This window comes from Filicampus tigris, chromosome 1, assembly GCF_054856515.1.
Source record: "Filicampus tigris isolate MCC_2025a chromosome 1, RoL_Ftig_1.0, whole genome shotgun sequence".
In the NCBI taxonomy this organism is placed as follows: Eukaryota; Metazoa; Chordata; class Actinopteri; order Syngnathiformes; family Syngnathidae; genus Filicampus; species Filicampus tigris.
In genome coordinates this window covers 27,735,328-27,757,512 of record NC_141217.1, presented here as the reverse complement: position 1 = coordinate 27,757,512, position 22,185 = coordinate 27,735,328, and the positions used below count along the sequence as shown (strand labels likewise).

Genomic DNA, 22,185 nt, shown 5'->3' with positions numbered 1-22,185 from the left:
ACAATAATTTTCTTCTGGAATTGTATGCTTTTATCTGAATTTGGCCAGTCAGATTTTAAAATTTAAACTGCATCGCCATCCAGTAGTTGAACATTACTGAGGTTTATTTCAATTAATTAACTAAGAATACATAGAGCTTGCTTATTTTGCATGAAAAAAAGGTAATCAGATAATAAAAATTTGTTTATACACATGATAAATATCGCAATAATATCGATATTGCTATATTCAACAACCACATCACATATGGCATGTTTTTTTTTTTTTTTTTTTTAATATCGTGCAGCCCTAATGTCTTTGGTATACAAACAAAAACAACCAGTGAATGCAGGCATAATTGGGGAACAAGGCCTAATGTTAAGCTTAACATTAGCTTATATTCTTTCAAATAAACATTTCATGAATATTTCATTTGTGTTTCTGCTGTATTACTTCTATGTACTGTAAATAATGTGTCGGATCTTGGGGAATTTGTTTTGTGTCTTTTCTAATCTACAGACCAGTACTGTTGGGGTTATATATCCAATATGCATCAGCATGAAATACCTGAGTGCGAAACTGTAGATCTTATAGTATTGGACAGACAACATTAATCGGATTTTAATGAGTTTCAGTTGAAAGACAATTTAGCTTCCTTTCTTGTATAACAATATATTCATATCCTTGCTCTAATCTGATTCATATTATCTACCTTAAATTCCCGAATTCCAATAAATCCGATACATATTTAACAAAAGGTTAGCTAAAACAGATATGCATCAGAAGGAAGAGAAGATTAAAATCTCCGGTGTGATGAAAAAAAAACCCTAAAAATTGATGGAGTAATATACGAATATGGTGGCCAGAAAGATGGATAAGTATTACTGTAGTCTGCACATTATCTCTCTATGTGCACTCGCTCTGCAGTCACCAAGTGCACATCAGACACTCTGACGTGCACGGATGGCGTGATAACCTCCGTGGACCGGCGGTCCCCAGCTGCCACTTGCACTCCTGCTTCCAGGAAGCAGGTGGTGCGGTCAAAGACCACGCTGCTCAGTACGAGCCTGGTAAATAAATGATTCCACCCATCGGGCTCGCTAAGCTTCAAGTTCAGCTATAGCCTTTGCTTGAGTCAGAGATGGTCAAGTGGGTATAGACTTGGAGGGGATTAACACTCACCAAAGGCGTTACTCACAAGTTATAGGCAATCTGTGCTGTGCTTTGCCCACTTGACAAAAGCCCAATACATTTGGCTTGTGTGATTTCTTACGATCTGGACACTTCCCCTCCTCTGGGATGTTTGGAAGAGATGAGGCATGGCATGAGTGCATCATGTAATTGCTGTGATCACTTCTCCAAAAAGTTTTTAATGATAACCACAACATTTAACAAATGAAATAAACACTGCAGCATTGAATATTACTGATGGGAAGGCCGACGCCAGAATGCTGAAAGAGCAGTGCGAGTGCAGGCCAGTGGACATGAGGGTGGGGGGTGGGATTGGGAGTGGAGCATGGTTTGAATGGCCTTGTATGCATACCCCCTAAATACATGATTTCTTTTCAAGCAAAATAACATAAAATGCAGAAAGTTCTTCAGTGTTATGCCTAGTGTTGGGCATCGTTTGAATTTGGGCAATTCCGATTCCTCGATTCGATTACGGTTCCTAACGATTCTCCATTCCGATTCTTTTTTTATTGGGTGTGTCAAATATTTGTTTCATGAACTTTTTTACTGTTTATGAATTGTCCTTTGATTTTCTCAATGGATATTTTTGACTAATAAATTAATATCAAACCTATGATGTTGAACTACCCACAAGAGATCTTCATTTTGGAATGCATCAAGAAAATACAATACAATATTGCAGCTTATAGCATGCTACTTAATTAACACCCTTGGACAAGCCAAGTGTGCAAATAAAAATAAAAAGAAAAAAAATGTTTTCCATGTGGACATTAAACATATTTCATTTGTATACTATTCTTACCCGATTCTGACTCACTGTTGGCGTCGTGAGCATGCGTGCGCTAGTACACTAAGCATGGATGTCTCGACGGGGGAGGAATTTCAGAACACGGGTAGGTCGACGCAAAGAGTCAAATACCGAACACTCGAACAATTCTACCACATGTAAGCGGAGGTCATGTCATGTCATCTTCCAAACCGCTTATCCTATATAGGGTCACGGGGAGTTGCTGGAGCCTATCCCAGCCGTCAATGGGCGAAGGCAGACTACACCCCGAACTGGTCGCCAGCCAGTCGCAGGGCACACATAGACACTGTCACTGAGCGGGAATCGATCCCACGCTGCCCGCACACAACTCAGGCGTGTGTACCACTACACTATCAGTGGACGTAAGCGGAGGTGTTTTATCATATTAGAAGTTCAACCTCATTAATGTCATGTAATGGTTTGCCGGTATGCTTTTATTTTGAAGGCCGGGAATAGGAATAGAAGTGTGTGGAAAATAAATAACTTGCTGGAAAATCGACAACTTCTTGCCTTCTTTTTAACCGGTAACCGGTAATTGCGGCTTAGACAATTGTGGCTTATATATACACAAACTTTGTTTTTCAAATTCAGTGGTTGCGGCTCAAATCAAGTTGTCCTCAATAGTCCAGAAATTACAGTACTTTGCACCCCGCGTTGGGTTACTTTTCTTTCATTATGTCATGCTATTAACATAGCTGGTAGGAACAATCAACATCCTGCCAACACACCCTCTAGTAGAAACCAAAGCTAGATCAGGAATAACCATTCCAAATCAAACTGTGGCGGAAACAAGCTTTAATCATTAGTCACACTCAGATTGGTTCGGTAATTATTTAAATTTTGCCCCCCTAGCAAACTAGTCAACATGGAGCATTTAAAGAAGAGGTTAAACTATGCTTTTGTTAGAGCTGGAGCCCCCCTGCATTATTAAAAAGGAATTTAAAATGGAGAGATAAAACATACAGGTAGGAGTGCTTCTGTGTAAATGTGTCTTAATCGATGCGCCATATATGCATAGTAAGACACGGGCATTGGTTAGACATGTCATAGATCATGTATGAGGGATTGCATGGCCAAGAGGTCAAAAAACACCTCATGAGACGGTTGCTATGGTGACAAAGCACCTATACGGTTAAAAATGTAAATCATATGTGCATGTTGGAAGAGAACCTATGCTTCCTCTGCTGCAGCTGTAAGGAGACGCGAATTAATACAATAAGGACTTTCCTGATGGGATGCAGACATGGTTAACTGGCATGGGTCATGGAAAGAACTTTTTTTATTTTTTTTTAAAATCAGCTTTAAAATGAATTTGCTGCTCAGGCCTGCAGAGAAAGTTGCATCTGCGTGAGTAGGGGATTTGATGTGCTCCATTCACATGAGTTTTGGCATTTTGATGGATCTCCTCTTCTGTCCTATGGAACATAATGTTGGACTGAGTCAGTGAGATGACACCTCTCAAGGAAAAATACAGTATATAGTAGACAAAAGCACTGCTATTTGAGCGGTAAAAGTCTGCTCACATATCAGCTAGAAGTGAGCGCTCAGGAAAGCGTCAGGATTTTTTCCTACCCTGAAAAATTGCTTTTCTCTCTTGACCAACTGCAAAATGGCCTCCATTTGGGCAACAACACTTTCCACAAGAAATACTGGGGCATGCATGGGTTGTTTTCATTAATGATGGAATCCGAGCGAATTTGTAGCCATGTGTGGAAAGCCTGTAAAGTCACTGTATAAAAAAAACGACATCTTAATAAAAAAGTGCTTCAACAACAGTGGCGCATCAGATAAGCTTTCCTCCTACTAATCACAACAACATGGTGCGAAGACGTGGGTGTTAGTGTCACTAAGGGGACTCAATGATTCCCTAATCTCCATCACACATCCTTTGGAAAATCAAGTTGTAGGTGCATGTTAGGCCAGGTGGTCAGTGGTAAGAGGATGAGGTAGTCAATATATTCTCACAGTAAAAGGTCATTAATTCTGATGTCCATCCGACAATGTAAGTGGTCACTCCTGGAATATCGCTGTAACGATATCCAAATATCTCTTTTCAGTTGTATCACGATATTAATCTTGTGATGTGATCATTATTGCAATATCGTGGGAAAGCTTGTGGTGTTGCAGTAAGACTAAGAAGACATGGTGTATGCGTCCAATAGGTGGCTTTCACGTGACGCCACTTACGCTTGTGTCACCATCTTGGGCGAACAGCATCCGACTGTTTACATTTTATTGCATAACAGGCTTCTCGGATGTTCAAAATGGTGCACTCCCGCTGCGTCACTGGGTGTTATAACAATGCCAAGAGAGAAAAAGATCGATATTTCTTTGGGATTCTGAAGATAATTATGTACCGAGGCCCAGAGACAGAAGAAATGTCAAAAACACGGCAAGTGAAGTGGCTCAATAACATCTCCGTGCAGACCTAGTGTCACTGCTAAAAGGTACCGTGTAAATGTATTGATCGCAGTAAAGAATGAAGCAAAACAACAAAATAGTGTAGGGCCATGTGCTTAAGTCAGAAAATGGCTTTTCTGGCTGCCACAATTCTTCCATCCACTTAAGTCTATCAGTTTTCAACCTTCTTGCCAGATAGAGTACGCACTCTGGGATGGCCAACCACAAAATGCGCCTGCCAATTCCAACTCTGCGTGCATGCCCCTGTCAACTTAAGCACTTTACCTTTGTATAATGGCTAGTAAGTCCAGCACCCTGTGAAGGTGAAACTTGAAACTTGGATTCAATTACAACATATGTCGCCACTCGTAAGCAACTTCCATAAAGCTACCAAATGTACATAGAGAGACTGAATGAAAAACGATTTTATTGAGCTAATCAAAGAGGTGGGGTAGCGGTGGTATTTCTTAGCAAAGAATATCAACGGCAGCTGACTTTTTTTCAAGAGCAATTCTACTTCTAACATGATAACACAGTGGTGGCTTTGACAGCTATTTTTAATCATCCGCCTGGTCCGTGACACGAACACAAATGACCTCCAAACGTGCATTTAGTCATAAGCACAATATTCTGATGACATTACAAAAACATTCTCCATCAAAAGACCACTAGGTAGGGTATTTTCATATGTAAAGTGTTTTATTTTTTTCATGGATTTCATAGATTTTTTTCACAATTCTCATGAAAACTCCATATTTAATGAACCAGCCCTCTCTGGTGTTTGCCCACTAATTGCCGGGTTATATGCAATGACTATGTCGGGCGTCTGAATAGGAGAACATGAGTAGATGAAAAGTGCGCAAGCCCAGGGGCATAAAAAATGACTTCTGCACAAATGAGAAAATATAGCCCTTAGCCCTACAGCCCTATAGTAAAGCACATCACTAAATATTCATAACAAAAGTTCAATGTAATTTCTACCCTAACCATACAGACAATTAAAGTGGGGCTTTAGTTGAAAACTGTCAAGTGTCTCTCATTAAACACCTAATTAAAATCCCCATATAGGCAGTGTTAAGAGGTAACGGGGAATCCGTCTATAAGTTTGATTACGCTAATTGGTATTTGCTCAAGTGCTCATTGTATTGATGTCTAATTGGGCAAAGGAATAATAGATACACCATGAAACAAAGAACCTTGACGGTTGGGAGCTTCGATGTGGCTTGACTAAAGTGAGAGCAGCTGCTCTCTAAAAATTTAGAAAAAATGTAAAGTACTGGAAAAAAATGCTTACTCTACTAGTTGTATACAATATACTGTACTGTATGTAGAGCCTCAAAACCCGGTACAGCGCCAATGAGCCACTGGCTAATTTCTTTTTCATCATGGTCCACTTGAGTTGCGTTTAGCAGCTTCGCTCGGTGTGCGGGAGGCTTTAGATTGTACATGCCATGCTCAAGTATGACGTTTTCCAGGGTTCTAGACCAGTGATTCTCAAGTACATGAAGGTACTTTAGCGGTTTGAGATTTTAAAATGTATTTTAAAAGTAGCCTCGATGCAAAGAAAACAAAAACAGCTTGATCACAGCGGATGCCTTCCTGCCACCAAAAATGACCAAGATCCTTGGTGATGTACTAAATGTATTAAAATAAATAAATAAATAAATAAGAAATCACATGTACATAACACAGCCTTTACCACAGAGCTCAAAATTCAGGCTTTAGGACAACTCAGTGAATGTCCTTGAGCAACCTAGCCATGCAGAGCCTAGACTTCAAAGGTCCAGAAAGGTCCAAAAAGGTCCTAATAGGACCTAAGAGACATTTAGTCCGGCCGCAGTAAGGCTTCTATGCCACGGTGAGTCTTTTGTTTCAAATATCGACCAGCAGGGGTGGGGTGCTAGTTGTAGTTTGTCAAAGTTGGTAGTCGGAAACACTAACGGAAGCTCGTTTAAAATGATAGGCGGACCGGAAACTATAGGCGATTACTCTTTGGTCGGACAAAATGGCCATAAAAGTACATCTGTGGGTATACGTTTGTACCTCTAAAATATATATAGAGGAAGAATTACAGCTATCATATATGTATTATATATGTAGACATTTGTGAATATTCATCTGTACAAAATTGTGACAGTTATGTGAAGAGGGTAGACATTATAAGCTTTGGCTTCAGTCTACACCTTTTGGTCTTTGGTTTATGTGATTTTTTTAATTTATTTTTGATTGCTCATTTGATTTGACCAAACAAACAAACAAACAAACAAACACATATAGTATCCTCTTACCACTACAGTACACAAAGGCTTAAATTTATGGCTGCCTACCACTGAGCGATAAGAGAAGACAGTGACACAGCTGCAGCATTATCTGCTGCTGCTGTATATTATAGTAGTAAATCACAAACAAAAGAATTGCGTGTTGTAGACAGGGTTTATTATTTGTTATTTCATGGAGGGTGAGCCATTATCCACAAAATGAGAAAGCATGCCACAGTGGTGAACAGCCGGCTTACAAAAATGACCACAAGAGCACAAAGACGACTGATCCAGGAGGACGAAAAGAGACCCAGGACAACGTCTAAAGAACAGCAGACCTCCCTCGCGTCAGTTTAGGTCAGTGCTCATTTCTCAACAATTAGGAAGGGACTGGGCAAAATGACATCCAAGTCCATGACATCAGAGTTCCAAGGTTCGAAATAAGTAATTTCGCATAGCATATTGCGTGTCAAAATTTACATTACGCACCACATTAAAACATACTGAATAGCAATAGTGCTAATCAAAGATTTGTAAGATTTTCCAATCCATTGGTCACAGTCCTAATAAGGTTCACGGGCCTGGATGTGTTAACGTGGTGAAACGCACTTGTCAAATAGCGCGAGAAACAGAAAGTGGAAGCAAATGGTCAGCCACCAAGACGACAGATGCTGGCCTGACTGGGCCATTACAAATGTCACAACTAAATACTACCATGAAATCAACACAATCTTGTTTTAAAAAAACAAATGAGTAAATAGGCGTTCACTTATATATCACTTTTCTACCTTAGTTACTCAAAGCGCTTCAACAATTTCCTCATTTTACCGACTGATGACGCAGCATCATATATATATATATATATATATATATATATAAATAAATAACCAAAGTTTCTGAAAAAAAGGCGAGTGGCCCACTCTAACTGAGCACTTGATCACATGCTTGAGGTTAGAACAAAGTTAACAAAATTCAAGATGCTCTGTCGGTCGCTGCTTCTAACACGTTCATTCACACACCAACTCACATACTCAGAGGTAGAAGCTTCATTTGACAACTAAACATACACCAATCAGTGGAGGAAAAAAAAGGACCCAATAAACACTTTTTCTTGGTGGGGGATGGTTGTGTTGGACACAATGCAATAAAACACATTATCTTGTGGCCGCATTAGTAATTGCGGTTGTTAATGTGGACCAATTAGTAAGAACCATCATGATGGAGTGCTCGAAATGGATTTATGGCTCACTGCCAGATGGGAAGAAAAGAAAATACAATTTACACAATCATTGGCCAATTTTTTTGAGTACACTCATGCACTCTAATAAGAGCCAGAATTATGCCAGCATTATGTTGTCGCTAAGACATGTATTCATCTCCTACAGCTAAAGAAACCTCCAATTTGAAACAATCTTGCACAAAACAAACAGAAAATGCCATCTGGGTTTGGATTCATCTTACCGTAATGAAAAAAAGCGGTCGAGAAAATGGAAGCATGGATGACTAGATTAAAGTTTGTCATTTTACAAAATACTATAATGAACTAAATAATACATAGAATTCATATTACTATCAGTCTGTGTATGGGAAATGAGAGGGTGTTTAGGAATCTATACCACTTCCCTTTTTTTTTTTTCAAACCTATAGCAGAACAAGTATGCAACCTTTGAGTACTAACCAATACCAAGTAACCGATACCACTGATAATTTTAATGCATCAAATTTCTATTAAACCGCCAGATAATTATAAAGAAAGACCTTCCGTTTATTTCTGACAAAGGTCAGAACAGTCACTCTGCAATAGAGAATTTATATCCAAAATTACTTCCTGCAATTTAGGATTCATGTGTAATAAATTAACCAAAGTGCAAAACAAAACTAACAACTCCATGAGTTGTAGCCTCTGTTCAAAATAATGTAAAGTGCTAAATACTTTATATTATAAATATAGAGTTGTTTTTTTTTTATCGAGAACAACCACAGCAACCAAGTTGATTTATTGTGAAAATATGAGGGCGCAAGTGACTGCTATCGGTGACTGGTACCGGCAGCCTTCAGGAATACTTGATAATAAGAACCATTTTGATATTTCAATCATCATGTTCGTGCCAAGAATTTTCCAAGTATTTCCTTAAGTTCAAATTCAAGGAAAAAGAATAGGCCATCTGCTTTTTTTTTTTTTAAAACAATTATTATTACTATTATTATTACTTAATTTGATAAAGAGATTGTTTTTACTCCACTATTAAATATCAGGAGAGGAGGAGTTGTGCTGCAGCAGGGGAGTCTAATAGCTTGTCAGTCGCATGCTGCATAGTAATGACTGCCAACGTGGCTTTGTAATTCAAAACACCCATGCACGCACACACGCACTAACACACAAACGACGGTTGTGACAAACTGAGGAAATTCTGACGGACAAAGAACAGTGCTGACTAGGAACATGATTCATTACACTCTTTTACCCCAGATACACTAAGAGATGATTAGTTCTAATGTTCCTCACAGGTTTACAGCGACCTAGTGCTTTACTTATGACGTATGATGGCATGGAGCATCACGATTTTCAAGTGGTCACTGGGAGCTAGTGTCATCAAAATGGCTCAACAGTCACATACCTGTCAACCGGGAGTGTACTGAATCTTACGAAAGTTGTAATTTGCCCTTACATTTCTGTATATAATCTTATACATTACACATTACTTTCGATTGGCTGCTGTCACGTGAACGGAAATCAGCGATGTACAGCGTACATGTTTGAAAAGGTGTTTCCATCTGTATAAATTACGCCGAATGTGTCCAACTTGACAGGTATGCAGTCATTGCAATAACCACACATGCGTAGGACCAAAGCAAACAAACTGCGCTGGTGATTTTTTTCATATCTCCACGACAATATAAGTCAAAGATAAATTGTTGTAATGCATGTAATGCGGTTATATTTTCGGAACCTTTCTTTCAATTGACGATTAATGGGACGGTATTTTAATGTTTGCTATACACACAGTTGGTTGATATGGAAGAGGGCCACAGGAAAAATAGGATTCTTATGAATTAAACTGAGGAGGGATTTGCTGCAAAGCAGTGTTAATTTTGTTGACAAAATTTTTTCATCATTTATTTCATCACGAATGTTTTATTCAGACGAAAACAAAACGAAAACTAAGATAGAACTCATTCATTGAAACGATAACGATAACTACATTGACTTGACAATCTCGTCAACAATTAAAAGACGAAACAAAAAAAACACAGTCGGGTTGATTTGCCGTCGCCGGCGTCGTTGCAGACGGCCGAGTACGTGCAGCGCCGCCCAGCCACGTTCCATTCTGTGCTGTCACCCCTCACCACAAACAAATGAATGGGGTTGACATCGTTCACAGCTAGTTCAGAGCGGAAAGAGACGCTTGAAACCGGGCAAAGTGCCGCCTGTGGCTCGTGAGACGTGGGTTGACCGGGCCTGATATCTCATTTCACCTCCATAGTGGTGAAAACTGCAACTGCAGTTAAAATACATTGCTGCCGCGGAGGGAAATCATTGCGCTGTCTTGAGTAATATCAATCGTTCCGGCTGGAGGCAGGCAAACAAATAGCTGGAGGCGGCCGCCTCTCAGTTTTGAATGTAGGAAAAACCCTGATTATTTGAGTCGACTAAAATTGCTCTTTGTATTCGTCGACTAAAATTGGACTAAAACGAAAATACAATCAGATGACCAAATTATGACTAAAACTTTAATGAATTTTAGTCAAAAGACTATAACCAAAACTAAATTCAAATATAATTAACAATGCTCCAAATTGAACAAACAAGGAAATAGAACAGTAGAAATGCATGTTTGTAGTTAGCCAAAGTCTGTCTGGCTCATTAGCAGCTCAGGATGTCAAAACATGTGGCTGCCTTGAGGCTTGGACTCACCTTGTCGTATTGGTGGCATCAAAGTGAATACGTAAAAGCCTTCATGGGTGCTGCGCTGCTTACTGTTGACAGACGCTTCGATACACAGTTGAGGACCACCTGAAAAATATGCATCTGTCAGACACAGGCATTGACAAAAAAAGACAAAGGCAAGACAGGATTTGTGTCATTTGGCATATCAATCAGTCACAGAGGAACATTCAGCAGACTGTTTGCTGCAAATGAGTCAAATAAAAACATGGATCAAAATGCCAAGCTTTGAAATGAACATACTGATTTATTATATAGCACATTATCTTGTGTTAGGGATGTCTCTTTAAAGGCACGAAACAAAACGACCCAAATTATTGCTTACCGCATTCAGAAAGAAAGAATTGTGATTTTTAAGGTTTGCCGAAAAGATCAACCAACAGAAATTCTTTCCGCTGTCACAGGGGAAACACACAGGAGCCTACATCAAGCTATTAAATGTCTTCGGTGGAGCAAATGTTTGTTGTTTAGAGGGTAGGCAGGCAGCCCCCTTATTCCCAGCATAGTTGTCACCATAGCCTGCTTGCTCACATATGAGGAACACTTTGGAGCAGAAGATGGAACTTTTCACTTTGGTTTGAGTGGCGACTGCACTCTTGAACTCAACTTCAGAGTCTCTGTGCCACCCGCAAAATGCAATCTTGTGTGTCTCAGTCTCAAAGGTCAACTACTTCCACCTGGTGAATGATGTCCAGTGTTTAAAGCAACCATACGTAGTTATTTTACCTTGAAGGGTCAAATTGTGCGTGATTAAAAAATAAATAAATGTGATTGCTTGTATACGTACCCCACATAATTTGAGAAAATTAAAAAAAACGGAATCTTTTGTGAGCCCTTTTTCTGAAAATGTGTCTGTAGGCAAGTCGTTCTGAATCTTGCCAAATTGTGGTGTCACAATATTATGAAAACACACCAATTGAAAATTCTAATTAGGCCGCTTGGTAAATGCAGTGCTGCCTCCAAAAGTGAAAACGGAATTCCTGCTGTCCTTATGTGGCTAATGCAGTTTGCATTGGCTTTTTTTTTTAGACTAGGGGTTCATCAAGTAGCCATGCACCACGAGTTCCAACCATTAGAGTTACCTAAAGTACAAAACCCACATTTTTTGGGCTGTCTCTACCACCTTTACAGCAGTTGCCAATTACACTACACATTAAATGACTGCAATATGAGTAGATTGCATGCAACACACTCTCCAATAGAGTGCACAATATCTTTTGGGTAAATTGGTGCATTTAGTAAATCGGGCTCATAATCCCTCCAGCATGTAAATCTTTCCTGTTCCCCTCCTCATAGGGAGGCATCTATGAAACATCCTCTACCAGCTGCTTGTATCCGTGATCTCGTTCTTTCTGTCACGAGCCACGGCTTTTGACTAAAGGTGAGGATGGGAAAGTAGATTAACTGTTAAATGTAGCACCTCCTTCACCGCGATGAATGGACGCAAAGTCCACGTCGCCGCATCACATGCGGGCATTGAAGTCACCTCGGCACCACAAGGGAGTCTTTAGCAGGAGCCCTCTCCAGCACCCACTCCAAAGACTCCCAAATGGCTGGGTACTTTTAAAATCTTCAAGAAATCAAACAAGCAGGTTTTTAGAAATTGGCAAGAGGATGGATACCTGATGAGAACCTTCAAAAGAGAATACATACACCACGCAGAAGGACCCAGAACCCAATCCTAATACAGCTAAAGCAATGAAATTGTGCCAACCAATTTGGCAAAATTTGCCACTGCAGCACTAATCTGTGCCCATGATGTATTGGTTCTAAACGATTAATTATCTGAAGCTAATTCGGCAGATCTAAGCTGCATACAGTACAAAGCTGATGCTCTTCTTTTCCTTGTATCTCTGTCATACACTCTCTGTGATAACATTTACTAAAGGTGAAAAAAGCGAAACGTTTTTGGCAGTTAAGGCCTAACTTCCTGTTTTATGTTAGAAACTTTTAGGCCAAACTAGAACAAACTTGTTTTCAAGTTCCACCTCATGGAACTTGAAAAGGTATAAACTGCTGTTGGTTGACCACTTAATTAAATTGACTGTGGAGTGCTACTGTACCGCACACATCTTAGAACGCTCAAAATTATATAAAGGATTAAGTTGAATGTGCACACAACAAAGTTTTTCCAATTGTGTTTATTTCAAAGTTACTGCCGACTGGTGTTATATTGTATGCTATCTCTAGGTTTTCTCCCCAATATTCGAGAGCAAGTGTAATTAATTAGTTGCAAAGGCCTCACACAGGACTATCGTGGAAAACTATATGATGATATTTTCTGAAAAGTGATCAATTCATGCTCACGATTATCAAAGAGACAGGTGCCTTGAGCAGGTAAGATAGCGTGATTATGTTGGTATTAAACTAATTAATTAATTGAAATATTTGGTAAATCCAAAAATAAAGGGATACAAATTGACTAAGCAAAATAAATCACTTTGTACACAAACTTCTCCATCAGAAATCCTCAAAACTGAAGGACTGAATTTAACTTGTGTTGGTGTATCGAGCTCTTTTCCTCTTGCTTCCAGTCTAATTGCTCGTCAAGGTGAGAAAATTCATCCCTCCCCGCATCAATACCCCAGGAAGGGGGTGGCTGCCTCCTCTCGAGCTGTGATTTCTCAGTCCTGCCTGGCAGCCTGGACTCCAGAGTCCTTTTGTCATTTCCGCTTCAATTACAGTCGCCCTCGCAAAGGGAGCCCCCACTGCACTGCGCATTTTCAGGTGTCCCCTGAAAGACGGACCCTCCTTGGCCAGCGAGAGCATCGACATTTCGTTTGAAGACGTGCAGCTGATCCCAAGTGGTCTGACAATGGAGCACCCTGATAATCACTCTTTTTTTTCTGTCTGATTCTCCCCAAAACACCATCTTCCATGACAAACGGTGAGTAACGACAGCAGGTTCTGACCCGACAAGTATAATCCTTTCATAATGTCCTTCATCGGAGGGCAAGTTGTCACATACAAACAAAACAGCAAACGGCAGCATTATATCAGAGATACGCAGTGTGGGGACAAGATGATAAAATAAATTGGTCTTGCTCTGACACAGGAGTGCGGGTTAGGTTGCTGATGACAGAGAGGGTCACAGAGTGCCATGATGTGACCGCTACAGACACTTATTATGCTGAGGGTGTGATTGGTGGGGAGGGAGAGGAAGGGAGGTGGACGTGCTGAATGGCAGAACTGTCTCAAAATTATGTCGCTTGTGATGATAAGGAGTTCCGATGGGGAAGAAGGGACACAGAAACAGTGTCCCATTGCAGATGGACACTTGTGTGCTTTGGCACGAGACATTATTCGTGTGTAGCCGTCTTTCTGTGGCATCTTAGAGGTGGACAGCTGTAGGCACTTCCCCCTAGTAGCGTTTGGATGCAAAAGTCAAAACAAGGTCAGCGTGGATGCTGCTGCTCAGTGTCAGTCTGAAAGAAGGAGTCATAACAGTAAGTAGGTGGGCGTGAAAAGTGGAGTAATCAACTCACCGTCGTTAAGGGACTGGCTCAATGTATGGATCACTTGCTGAGTCCGTGCTAAACCTCACACTTTTTGGGGGCCTCACATAAATAATGGCAGCTTTTCATGACAGATATTCTAGATTTTACAATAGTAACTTTAAAGTTCGGGGGGGGAGACCAATTTAGCCCCAAAAATATGTACAGCAAATCATGACTGAATAGCTTGATCAGAAAAAAGGTGTAGAGCAATCAGAATGCATAGAAAGTTATTTCAGCTTGAAAGCTACAGTAAATCAACACTCAGAAGTTCATATTAAGGTTTATGTGTCCATGCAGCACAGAGTTAAAATTCGAGAGTCTTGAGAATAGGGCTGCACATGTGATACTCACAAGTGTTTTGTTGCGATATATATTTTTTGTTTATTTCCATGAAAGAGTCACTTTTGGAGTTATTGTAATTGTTGTATTTCATTCTGTGTACTGTAATTCATATTCATAAATTATACCCTTCAATACAACTGAACATTACCACAAACGGTGTTAACCTGAGTTTAGCTCACTTGGTAGTGTGGCTTAATCACTGACCAACAGGTTCCTGCTTCAAATTCCACCTCCAACTGTACAATATCAATATGTCAACAAACAAAATTCTAACTGCAACAGGGTTTTACTATTGTGATTATATATATATTGGTATACATTAAGTATAATTTCATATCAAACAAAGTATTTTAGCGATGCATTCAATGTGATTGAAACAAATAGTCTCTGCTATAACAACAGTTACCAAGCAAGTCTTTGGTAGTGCAGTGGTAAAGACAATACAATACAACACTACATTCTTGTGTGGTAAGCCCCTGTTTGAATCCAACCTTGAGAACTTTTATTTAATAATTGATGTCTGTATATCAAAACACACAACATTATATCACAGTCATCATTACACTTGCGTTCAAATTTTTGCATTCAGCATTTTTAACATTCACACGCAATTTCTCCAGAGGTTGCACATAGTCTAGTTTAAAACCATCTTTGCATGCTTTGGTGTCAACTGGGCCACACATCTGGGACCAAAGTTCAGGAAATCAATGCCAATCAAATCCAAAGATGGCTAACCCTGGCTCCTGATAGGGTTTGTGGCAGGAAGGAGAGGATGAGAAGAAATGAGGGCATGGAGAACACAACAACAGTTTGAGGGATGGATTCATAGCTATTTGTTTGAGATAGTTATGAAATGTATCCAATCAAAGTCAACGCAAATCGTTACCCTATATTTATCGGGTTAAGTTGTTTTTTTACAATGCACTACAGTTATCATACTTTGTGTCAGTTTTGCTGACGCTGCTCTGATGCAGAAACATCATCCAATACCAACCCAGTTGGACAAAACTCATTTGCATTTGCCACTTGCTGATCTCCGTGTGATCTTCAGCCATGTTGATCACAGTATGACCGGAGATCAGCTGCCATAATCTGGCAGGTAAAGTCTTTGAGGAAGGCTGCGGTGATTCAGATGTCAGCTGAGACAAATAATTCTGCTTGAATTTATGAGCATTTCATTCTACACAGCACTTAGATGCGCTGGTGCACACCATAAATCAACAAGCACTTACTCACCAAAAGGCATCAGTACAGCAGCGCCTGTCCTCAACGTTCTTCTGACAATTTAGTTTTAATCAGGACCATCCTGTTGGTCACCATTTAAAATCCCAATCAGCTTCATTTAAACCCGTCATTTTTGAATATTTACACAATCATATACCGCACATGCAGATAAATCTCTTTCTTTTGAAAGAAGTCAGCTTTTCTATCAACATGCTGAAAGCCATTCGATTTTATCGTGTTAAAAACAAGGAAATACAAGCAGCAAATACAGCAAACGTGGGATGCAAACTGCCCACAGGCACACAGTGTTCCCCACTCATCAGCGCTTCACCTCCCACTGCACTACAAAGAATGTGCCACTGAGGCCACTTGCCAAGGTTTATGCTCTTAATGGCCCACTTCAATTCGGCTGTGATTCATCTGCAAAAATCGACTAAAGGGCTACAATTTCCACGAGGAACCAAACGTTTCATCTTGAATGTGGACAGACTTCCCGATACCCCGAAATGAATCATAGCCATCAGATAAAGGGAGGCCAATACGTCACTGCCGTTGGCTGCTCATCATTCGCTACTCGCAGGAAAAATGGAGCTTGACAATTTAAGAGCAGTGTTTGCATTTTATTCTGGATGACTGCTCTATTCAATAACATAATGACTCATGGAGAAGATGTATGAGTTCACTGCAGAATGTATTCATTGAGAAAATAAATTTGGCCACTGGACACGATAAAGCGCCCTTTGAAATGTCCTTGAAGAATTACTATGGTGCTATCTATGCAAATAGCTCAAACAGCATGCACTGCCCCATCACTGCAGTCTGAGGAAGCAAGAGTGACCTCCAAATCGCCTTTATTTGTCAAATGTCATTATACACGCCATGTTAGAAATATAAAATATAGGTACCTTGAGATCACTTAAACTAAAATTGTGACATGAACCACATAGCATCCCACATCCAAACTGGGTTAGCACTGTGCACTCTTCTGTGTGCATAGAAGACATGTGAAATCAAGACTAGAATAAAATGATATAGAATATAATTGTGTGAATGAAATGTGTATGAGAAGCATACAGTGTATGACAAGCAGCCCTGCGGGCAACCATAGTATTCATGCTGTTAGATGCTGTGCTGCATTAGCAAGTACCTGAATTCATTTCATATATGGCCTATCAGACTGGCATTTGGATTCCCAGCAATTAAGCCACCATTTCGGAGAGAACTGCAATTGCTAGTACTTTCATAAGTGTACAAGTATTGCAAGCGCACATTATGTAGGAATGCACATGAAGAAAAATGTGTTTGGTTTATAATTAGTTCTATAGATGGGCGGTTTTCAAAGTGTCTCCGCCCCATCGGCAGAAGACTTCAGGGGACGTTTAGAGGTGTAAAAAATATAACCTGATGAGATAACTTCAGCTGTATTAAAGGCAAAATGGTATGGAAATTCCGACTCAAACATTTACATTTTTGAATTGTTGTATTTAGATGGGGTGACTCCACCGTTCTGCTGGGGGACTTCAATGCTGACGTGGGAAATGACAGTGAGACCTGGAAGGGCGTGATTGGGAGCAACGGCCCCACCGGTCTGAACCCGAGGGGTGTTCTGTCACTGGAATTCCGTGCTCGCCACGGATTGTCCGTAACAAACACCATGTCCAAACATAAGGGTGTCCATATGTGCACTTGGCCCTTTGAGACTTTCTTTTGATTAAGGGCTCTAAAAATAAATTTGACTTGACTTTGACTTGACTTGGCACCCTAGGACACCCTAGGCCGCAGATTGACGATCAACTTTGTGGTCGTGTCAACGGATTTGCGGTTGTATGTTTTGGACACTCGGGTGAAGAGAGACTGTAGTGGATGTGCAATTACACTTTATTCTCGTACGCCAAAAAAATATAATAAAATCCCCCCCCCAACATTGCACTGGTTGCAACATGACTGAAGGACTTTTAAAAATGAAACAACCTGGACTGGATTTTGAACTGACTAAGAAAAGCCCAAATAAACAGTTTTAATGTACCTACACGTTTTGTTTTGTTTTTTACTCTTTTAGCTTTTGTCTGAGACTACAATGAGGAAATTCAAAACAGATCACGGCGGTGAACTACTTTTGATCGTGTTTGTAAATGGAAACAGACAGGCAAACCAGCCCGGGGCAACATCCACTATTAATAGCCCAGCGCAAAACAACCCAGAGCAACAGGAGCAGAAAAAACTATGCTAGAAAGTGTAATATTAACATATTTGACACTAAAGAATAACTCTGAAGAGGAGATGAAGCAGTGGAATGATGTTTAACTCAAATAATAATTTAAAAATACAAATTGTATTTGTATTTTTGATTTCATGTTGCACTTCCGCATCTTTGTTTTATGTTGTATGTTTTTATGAACAGAGGAACACAATAGAAATAAGCCCTCAGGCTTTATTGTGTTTTTGTCCTTGGAGATGACACTTGACTTTATGCATAGAAACGCTAATGTTCGCTTTTCTGTGCTATCACCAAATAAAATCAAGCAGGCCAATAATCAATCAATCAATCAATCATTTCAAAGAACGCAGCGCATGATGAAAAGCTGCTGCCGAGTCAATAGGTAAAAGATGAAGAAACTATAGGACTTCAATACTGATTAGGGCTGGGCGATGACAAAATCTCCAATTCTTTTTCAAGTCCAATTTCCAATTTTAACCGATCAAATTGTATTTTTCCCCCTTCCATAGAAAGTAAAAGCAAATGGTAATGACCAAAGACCTGATTCAACAAAACATCCAGGATACCGGCCCTCAAGGACCGGACCTGCCCACCCCTGGTTTAGGTCCAGAATACATGAAATAAATTCTAACAGAATATAAACCCAGTAGGACTTTGAAATCTGCAGACTCAAGCAAACATGGTGAAGCAGCATTTGGTTGTCTCTTGCTCACAAATGGAATAAGCTGCCAACAGAAGTGAAGTCAGCTCAAAGTGTGACTATTTTTGAGACAAGGTTAAACACCTTGCTTTCTTCTAATGCTAGTGAATGACCTCTTTTAAAGCACTTTTGAAATCAATGTTCTGAAAACCATTTTGTTGCACTGTACAGTCTTTTAGTCGTTTTATTAAGATCTTCTATTTCTGTACTCTGTACTGTTCTTTGTTTTTAAGTGTTTTTATATGCTGTACTTTTAATCATGTAGAGCACATTGAGTTACATTGTGTATGAAATGCGCTATACTGTATAACTAAAGCTGCCTTGCCTTAATATAATAGAAAATGTAAACATAAACCTTAACACATTATAATAAAAAAGTTTGAATATTTTATATGTAACAACAAAACCATTCAGTAAACAAAACATCAATAAAAGGTGCCAGTGGCAAAGCTATTACTCTCTGGCCACCCCCACACCTAGGGGAAATTTTGATATCTGGGATTTTTCTGCCAATTTCACATGGACGCAGTAGTCTTAGACCCCTTCATACTCTTCCAAAGGTTGTTTACAGTGTATATTAACTACATATTTCAAGAATAAATATTCAATTGATCTGAATGCAAACTCTAAAGAATATGTTTATGTAAAGAAAATTTGATTCTTATAGTTAAAGGGGAAGCCAACGCAAACGTTTTTTTTTTTTTTTCAAGTATATGTTCTATGCAAGCCCACTAGTTAAAACAGGGCATTCGGATAAATATTGCGTTTGTGGAATAAGTGTTAATCCGCTCGTGTTTAGCCATCTCTGGGGGCGGCCAGGTTGTCTTCTGTCGACTGAAAATGATATCACAACTGCTCAAACGACCAATCACGTCTTAGAGTCAGAAAAGAGGTCAGCCGTGATTGGTCGTTGTGAGCAGTTGTGATGTCATTTTCAGTCGACAGAAGACAAAATTGCCGCTCTCAGAAATGGCTAAAAACGAGTGCATTTTGCTGCTTAACTTATATTCCACGAAGGCAAAATTAATCAGAATGCCATGTTTCAACTAGTGGGCTTGCTGGGAAAATATTCTTGAAAAAAATATGTTTGGGTTGACTTCCGCTTTAAGAAGCATCATTGATTACAGATTAAATTAAAGTGGAGCAGTATTTTGTGTGTGTGCGTGTGCTCACGGCTGACCTGTTTTCCGAAGCTGAGCCGTGATTGGTCGTTACCTGAGCCCTGAGTAGTTGGGATGTCATTTTCAGTCGACAGAAATGACAAAATGGCCCCCCTGAGATGGCTAAAAATGGGTGGATTTTGCTGCGTAACTCTTATTCCACAAAGGCAATGTTTATCAGAATGCCGTGTTTCAACTAGTGGGAACATATTCTTGGAAAAAATAAGTTTGCGTTGACTCCGCTTTAAGCTTAATCAAAAGGATCCATCCACTAGGGTCAATTTGACACGACTGTGGGTTGTTTTGTACAAGAGAAAAATACATATCTTTGGCCAAAAACAACCTAATTTTAACCAAGAATTGTATCCACCTGCCACAAAACCCTCCTACAAAATACTGTTTTTTTTGTACAACCAAGCAAGCCAGAAAGTTGGATCAAATTGACCCTAGGTTAAGTTTTGGGCCAAAATTGGGATATTTATGGCCTAGCAGTTTTAAAAGTGTAGCAAACAAATAACATGGAAGAGAAGTCATTGCTTATTCTATGATGCACAGTCATAGTTTTATGAAATAGATGCTTACATGATGTAAGTATTTTAAAAGGAGGAACAAACCTCAAAAGCATGGTTTAGAATTCTGAAGAATTAAGAGATTTTTGCGCCATTGTGCTTTTTCAATATGATTTGAATGAATGAGTCATTGATCGCAATACGTAAAATGGCGATCAGTCTGATTGGCTGTTAGCTAGCGAATCAGTGCATGAGATAGAAGTAGACTTTGAGATACTGAAGTACACAAAAGCCAAGCGATGTCAACGAAAATGGCATTATCTAGTAACTTAAGCTCAACATTTTTGGCAAGGAAGATAAGCTTGTTTACAGCATAAGGCATTACACATGCCTTGCCATGTTACAATGTCACCTCTACAATGACAACCTCTCTGACGGTAATGTCTGGTGTATTTCTGAACGCTCTTGTTGTGTCACAGCCAACGGAAGCAGTCGGTTAAAAAGCGATACACTGTGACTTAATGGGAATAAAACCCAGTGCACTGTGTAAAGCATTTGGATAATATACTGTATACTTCATATTGTGTGTAGTTTATCGAATCAGTTTGTAACACCATTGCAGTGGATCAGTATAAAGCTAAACGACTGCCTTTGCAATGTATAAATGGGCACCATCAAAAGCATTTATCGATTAAATCAATTACTAATTACAATTACTAATCAATTACCAGCACTAATACTGATTAGTACATCACAACAATCGTAACCTTAATATTAAGGATCACTTCAAGAACATGAACAGCTGTGTTTTTTTCAGCATTTACATGATCATCCCACAAATACTTCAGATTGATGTGCATGCAATAAAGGCGACAAAGCCTTTGCGTCATTATACATCCAAATTTTAGCTGAGTACCTCATAGGCAACAATTTTTATTTCAAATTTCTCTCAACAGGGAGAGCACTGCTTATAATGAAGGGCCATTTAGACCCAGGAATAGGCTCCATCCCTGACTGAGCAGCAATTTGACAGGAAGCTGGAGTTAGTGTAGCATATCCTACCTGACACAGCTGGCTCTCTTCCAACACAATAATAATGCCTGCTACCTATCCCTGGAAAAAGAAAAAAAGGCATGTCAAAGGAGCCCATCGAAAACGAATATCAGAGAAAAATAGTTGGGGAATAGCAGAAAATGAGTTTTCAAAACTTTTCCACAAAGTTTAGAATCTTATCAAAACACTTCAATGGCATTTTACACAGAATAAGAAATAAGAAAATGAAAAAGAAGAAAGCCATCTCTTGGCATTTTTGTCAATTCTTATGTTCTTGTGAAATGTCATTAGTCGCGGCCCACGTCCTGTTGCAATTGAAAGTATGCATAAGGTAAGAATGCATGGAATACTCAGATGCTGTTCTTGCCTGCTAGCTTAAACCAAGGATGCATCGGTTGGTTACTTGTGAAGACTTGCCTGGGAAAATATCCTAATATGCATTTTGTGTCAAAATGGCTAATATGACAGCATAGGAAAGGACTCACTTACATTTTTTTTCTCCCTTTTATCATCTTGCGGTAATACATCAAGAAGTTCACAAGTACAGAGCCATTCCAATTACAAAAGAGACTAGTGTTATTAGGAAGTACATTCTCGAGTATGTACGCGGGAAGGCCATACTCGCCATGTTCACGAGACCGTACTCTGTGTTCTTGATATGGAGAAACGACTACAGAAAAAGAAGATACTTTCAGCTTTTCCTTCTCATGAGAGGCCACAGCAAGCCACTCATATGATTTGTTCGGCACAGTTTTTATGCCGGATGCCTTTCCTGATGCAAATCACCCTTTTTTCTTTTAATCCAAGCGGGGGACTTGTCATGGCTGGAAATGAGTGCATTGATCAGGAATCGAACCGACAGCGTCTGCATGCAAAGCAGCAGCGTGGACCACGACACTA

General features: G+C 39.6%; 1 protein-coding gene across 5 annotated transcripts in view; it reads right to left on the bottom strand.

Moving 5' to 3' along the window:
* The window catches only part of LOC147153433 (beta-1,3-galactosyltransferase 1-like), a 66,961-nt gene that overhangs the window by 15,605 nt on the left and 29,171 nt on the right, over positions 1–22,185 (bottom strand). For 2 of the 5 annotated variants that reach the window (XM_086029701.1, XM_086029702.1), the window contains exons 2-3: positions 21,295–21,345; positions 10,553–10,651 (exon numbers count right to left, since the gene is read on the bottom strand). The exons of 1 other annotated variant lie outside the window; for it this stretch is intronic. The gene's annotated coding sequence lies outside the window, so the exon portion shown is untranslated. The remainder of the gene's footprint in view (positions 1–10,552; positions 10,652–21,294; positions 21,346–22,185) is intronic. 2 more of the 5 variants (XM_086029704.1, XM_086029703.1) reach the window with 1 other exon arrangement.